The 6276-nt window shown below is 37.6% G+C and overlaps 1 pseudogene; it reads left to right on the top strand.

Moving 5' to 3' along the window:
* Positions 1-4457: 4457 nt before the first annotated feature.
* LOC107545483 (calmodulin pseudogene) lies at positions 4458-5423 on the top strand (annotated as a pseudogene).
* Positions 5424-6276: the final 853 nt, after the last annotated feature.

The raw sequence follows: 6276 nt of genomic DNA, 5'->3' as shown, positions 1-6276 counted from the left end.
TGTAAATATAATGTTTCAAATTTTATATAAATCATTTTAAAAGTCCAAATCAATGGTGCCTTAATGAATGAGCTTTATTTTTTATCAAAATTGGGGAGCATTACTTGACTATCAATGTATTTGAAGAATGAAGTCCAAACCTCATGAGTGTTGTGTATACCCTATTTGCTTACCTCTTCTGCTAAGGGGTTTGGGCTTCTGATACCTGTGGATTTGTAATATATAAATTCAGTTGTTAGAAGCTTCAGAGTAGTGATTTTTAGTATAGTTTAAATGGATAAAAACATTTAGAGCTAGTTTATCAAACAGAATAGAGAGATCTTTAATACTAATAACCTGCCTGAAACTGATGTGAAGGTTGGTCCATGATCTGTTTACCCACAATCTGGGACTGTTGTAAAGATGTCTGTCATTTATAAATTTTCCTACCAGAACAGTTAAGTGAGGAATACAACCTTACTGGCTGAATGATCCTTGATAACCACATGTGGCTAATGAAAGCCAGTTGACCTAAGGATGAACAGAGTATGTAGCCGTGATTTTTCTTCTGCACTTCTCTGATGTGAACAGATGAATTTTTTTCAGAAAGCTTAAAGCTGTAATAACTGAAGGCATTGCCATAGAAACAAGACAGGGCCACCAGTAAATCAGGGGTGAGAAAAATATTCCACAAGGTGTGAATATTCCACAAGGTGCTAATGAAACCGCCCGATCTCTTAAAAATGCTACATATTTTGAGTAAGGTGTATGTGTGAGTATATGCTGAGATATTTTAAATGGAAAACAATTAAATTACATTTAAGTATTATAAAATAGATGATGTGTTTGATATGTGTGTAATTTTATTTGCAAATATGAATGGTAGCACAAGCATAATGTCAATCTAGTATAAACTGAAGCAGTGCTGACTGACCATGTATAATAGATTCTACACTGGGGTCATTTGTTCTTAGCAATAAGTGATTGCACGCATATTCTGTACTTTGTCAAATGAAGACCTACATGTACAAAAACAAGCAAGAACCACATGGCTGGTATGAGTTTTCAAGATTTGATGAAATGGATAATGTTGTACATGAGTCAATGGTTGTAACACATTGTATTAGGTAGTTTTTAATTTGGGTACCATTTCCATGAGTAAATGATGTTTCAGACTGTTTTAAAAATTTTGATTTTCTGATGAACTAACTCATCACTCATTGCCATGCTTCCCCAGTTATTTGTGACCAAAAGGGGAAGAAAAGGTCACTGGTTTGGCTCAGTGGTTAGAGTGTCGGCCCTCAGACTGGAAGGTCCCTTGGTTGCAGGCTCTATCCCCCACCCAGGTTGGGGCATGTGCGAGAGGCAACCAATCGATGTGTCTCTCTCATACTGATGTTTCTCTCTCACTCTTTCCCTCTTTCTCTCCCCTTTCCCTTCTACTATCTGAAAAGCAGTGGAAAACATCTCCTTGGGGGAAGATTAAAAAAAAAATAGATCATCATGTAATTATTACAATAAGTATTGAGTTCTGCATATTAGTTCTGGATCCAAAATGCTCAAATAACAGTGATGAAAATACCTGACTATGCATGTAAACCTGAAGAAATTTGTTTCCCAAACTTCTGTGTTTTAGGAGGTAACTGCTATATTCTGATCTCTATTTCTCTCATGTAATGTAATTCCTGTGTTCAATAGTACAAATCACCTTACACCCTTTCTGTAGAAGTATATTTTATTGGTTCAAGCCCTCATCTAAACTCTGAAAACTTCAATTTAGTGGTCAATCTATGCCTTCCAACTTTCAAGGACCCTATTATTTCCCAAGAAAATAATAGGAATATTTTATAAATAACAACAAGGCAATACTTTAGCCTAAATATGACCAGGCTCAAAGCACAACCTCACAACAACTTTGGAGAATAACAGTGTTTCTCTGCATTCTCCAAAAGAAAATATTTTCCAAATGGTATTAAGTAAAAAACAGAAATTTTACATTCAGTTTGGAAAAGGCGAGGGAGTGGGATTTTACATCATGAAAATCCAATAAAATTGCAAGTAGATATCTTCAAAGACATCATAGTGTCTTTTCTTTTTTCCTTCCTTTTCTCCTTGCTCTTACCACACCCTGGCCATTGTTTAAAACTGCATTGTTCACTAGCCTTATGTGGTTATTTAAATTTAAGCTAATTTAAATAAAATTATACATTCAATCTCTCAGGTATACTAGTCACATTTAAAGTGCTCACTAGCCAGGTGTGGCCTGTGGTTACCATATTCAACAGCACAGATAAAGAGTATTTTCATTATTACAGAAATGTTTATAGGGCAATGCTGATCTAAAGCAATTAAACACTGTCTCAAAAAGAAAAGAAAAATAGAAGAGGCTGCAGAGGAAGAGCAGGAGGAGGGTGGAGAAGGAGGAGAAGGAGACATGTTATACCTCACCCTAAGCCTGGTAGAAAGCAGTTCAAGAGCTTCCTGTTCCAGCAGGGACTTGATAACAGTCTTGTTTCAAATCTACTTTCTTCTTCTCTTTATAATCAAACAATCCTTCTCCTTATCCCCACTATCCTGGAAACCGCTCCCCCCCCCCCCCAAATCTCCTGCCGCTGTCTTGTTTGGAAGATTCAATTCATTCAAACCTGAGTAATAAAAACAGCAACAAACACCCAGTGTCCGATCTGGCCAGTGTGGCTCTGTTGGTTGGGTGTCAACTTGTGTGCGGAAAGATTGCCCGTTCAATTCCAGGTCAGGGCACATGACTGGGCTGTGGGCTTGATCCCCATTAGAGGGCGGGCTGGAGGAAGCAGATCCATGTTCCACTCTCACATCGATCTTTCTCTCTCTCTCCCTCTCTCTTCCTCTTTCTCTGAAAACCAATTTAAAAAAATCTTCACCCTAGCCAGTTTTGTTCAGTGGTTAGAGCATTGCCCTGTACACTGAAGGGTCCCAGGTTTGATTGCAGCCAAGGGCACATAATTTGGTTGCAGGCTCGATCCCCGGCCCCAGTCGGGGTATGTGTGGGAGGCAACCAATGGATGTGTTGATCTCTCACACATCGTTGTTTCTATCTCTCTCTCTCCCCCTTCCACTGTCTCTGAAAAGCAATGGAAAAAATATCCTTGGGTGAGGATTAAAAAAATAAGTAAAACCAAAACAAACAAACAAGCAAAAAAAACCCCAGTGTCCTGCTATCAAATTGCCCTCCCCCTCAAAAATATGTTGAAATCCTAACCTTCAGACTCTCAGAGCATGACATTATTTGAAAATAGGATCATTGCAGATGTAGTTAATTGATATGAGGTCATACTGGAGGAGGGTGCACCCTTCATTTAATATAACTCGTGTCACTCTAACCAGTTTGGCTCAGTGGTTAGAACATCAGCCCACAGACTGAAGGGTCCTGGGTTCGATTCCAGTCAAAGGCTCATACATCAGTTGCAGGCTTGATCCCTGGCCCCGGTCAGGTCTTGTGTGAGAGGGAACTAATCAATGCATCTCTCACACATTGGTGTTTTTTTCTCTCTCTCTCTCTCCCTCTCCTCCTTCTACTTTCTCTGAAAAGCAATGGAAAAAATATCCTCAGGTGATGATTAAATAATAATATTAATAATAATAATAAAACTTGTGTCCGTATAAGAAGAGACACAGACACCCAGGGGAGAATGCCATATGATAATGACGAAGGACACCAAAGTGCTTCAGCTGCAATGCTAAAGATTACTTCCAAATACCAGAAGCTAAGGGTTCTCCGCCATGGTTTTCACAGGGGACATGGCCATGCCACCATTTAAATCCTGGACTTTTAAACTCCAGAACTATGAGACAATAAATATCTGTTGTTTCAAACTATCCAGTTTGTGGTATTTTTTTATGGCAGATCTAGGAAACATAATCTTTTCAAAGATACCATAAAATAGGGAATAGCAGCAAAAATTCTTTATTTTCAAAAAAAAAAAAAAAAGAAAGAAATTCCAGAAAATGTTTCCTCAAAACAATAAGAAAACAACACAATCTTTTACTAAGGAGCAATTACAACCAGTAAGAAAATATAAGAACTCAGGGAAATGTGACTGGATAAGAGAAGCTCATTTTCTAGACATATGGCAATAAAGCAGAATCTGATAAAATTCAGGAAGAACATGTAAAAAAGAAAATTATTTTAGGAATAAAACTAAATTACAAGATCACAAAAGATAGTGACACCATAGAAAGCACAATAAGAGATGGACATGAGAAAATGAAATAAACAGAAATAAAGATATAAAAAAGATTCAAGAGCATATGATCCACAAAGGACAGACAAAATATATCTAATATTCACATCATTATAACCCCAAAGAAAACCAGAAAAATGTAAAAGAGCCAGTATTTTAAAATATAATTCAAGAAAATTTTCTTCAATGAAAGAAGGGTTAGATCTAACTCTTGAAGAGCAAACTATAACCTAGAGAAGGAGTACACTGTAACACAGAATGGTCACTACTGAGACAGAACCTGGAAAAAAATTGTTTAATTTTGAAGATAAAGAATTTGGGGACAGCAGGAAGAAATATCAAGATAACTTTAGGTGAGAGAAAATCGAGCTAATATCAAACTTCCCCTGTAATTATCTACCAAATGACAGTGAAAAAAAATTTTTCCAAGGAAAGAAAGAAAATGACCCAAGAAAAGAAAGTATGAGTCAAGCTTTTATACTTAGCTAGACCATCTTTCAAGTATAAAAGCTATAGACAAGTATTCTTTCTAAGACATCTTGGCAAGAACTCAAGGAACAGAGTCTGAGTGGAGTGAACAAGCTGAGTGGTTGTGTGGTCAGTTTTCAGAGACTGGTAGCGCTTGCATTGTGGCTGGTCAACTGACTGAAGAACAGAATGCAAAATTCAAAGAAGCTTTTTTGCTATTTGACAAGGATGGTAATGGAACTATAACAACAAAGGAATTGGGAACTGTAATGAGGCCTCTTGGGTAGAACTCCACTTATGCACAAGACTTCACCCTAATGCATCTTCTTTTTTGAAAAATCTCACTTTGCTTCTTGATGCTTTGTTGAAATAGTTCTAGAGTGCTGAAAGTATAACCTGCTTTATAACTGAAAGGGTTATATCATATAAATATAGGATCCCCTGTAGTTGAGTAACAGGGCATGATTAAAGAAGTAGATGCTGATGGTAATGGCACAACTGACTTCCTGGAATTTCTGACAGTGATGGCAAGGAAAAGGAAAGACACAGACAGTGAAAAAGAAATCGGGGGAGCATCTGTGTGGTGGATAAAGACGGCAATGTCTATGTTAGTGCAGCAGAGCTTCGCCATGTGATGACAAACCTTGGAGAGAAGTTAACAGATGAAATGCGGATGAAATGATCAGGGAAGCAGATGTTGACGGCAATGGTCAAGTAAACTATGAAGAGATTATACAAATGATGCCAGCAAAATGATGATGTTGTACAGAATGTGTTAAATTTCTTATACAAAATTGTTTATTTGCCTTTTCTTTGTTTGTAACTCATCTGTAAAAGGTTTCCCCTACTGTCAAAAAAAATATGCATGCATAGTAATTAAGACTTCATTCCTCCATGTTTTCTTCCCTTATCTTACTGTTATTGTCCTGAAACCTTATTTTAGAAAATTGATCAAGTAACATGTTGCATGTGGCTTACTCTATATACCTGCTGCACAGCTAAATTTAGATGGAGTTGGTCAAATGAGGGAACATTTGGGTTATGCCTCTTTTTAGGTAGTTTTCTTTAGGAACTATCAGCATGTTGTTGTTGGAGTGTGGAGTTGTAACTCTGTGTGTACATAACTCAGTCAACAATATGTACTTAAAAGTTGCACTGTTGCAAAACTGGTGCATTATCCAGGTACACATACAATATTGTTTGTACTGCTGGTCCTGTACCAGAAACATTTTCTTCTATTGTTACTTGTTTTTTAACTTTGTTTAGCCACTTAAAGTAAATCTGCTTATGGCACAATTTGCCTCAAATCCATTCCAAGTTGTAGATTTGTTTTACCCCCGACCCCTCAAAAAGAAGTCAAGAACTCAAGGAACATCAATCATACAAGCCTTTTTCAAGAATACTATTAAAGCCAGGCTGGTGTTGCCCAGTGGTTGAGCATCAACCTATGACCCAGGAGATCCCAGTTCAGTTCCCAGTCAGGGCACATGCCTGGGTTTCAGGCTCGTTGCCCAGCAGGGAGCATGCAGGAGGCAGCTGATCGATGACTCTCTCTCATCATTAATGTTTGTCTCTCTCCCTCTCCCTTTCTCTCTCTGAAATCAATAAA

Source organism: Miniopterus natalensis, chromosome 1 (assembly GCF_054644295.1).
Source record: "Miniopterus natalensis isolate mMinNat1 chromosome 1, mMinNat1.hap1, whole genome shotgun sequence".
NCBI classification, from domain to species: Eukaryota; Metazoa; Chordata; class Mammalia; order Chiroptera; family Miniopteridae; genus Miniopterus; species Miniopterus natalensis.
This window is presented reverse-complemented; position numbering and strand designations above follow the sequence as displayed.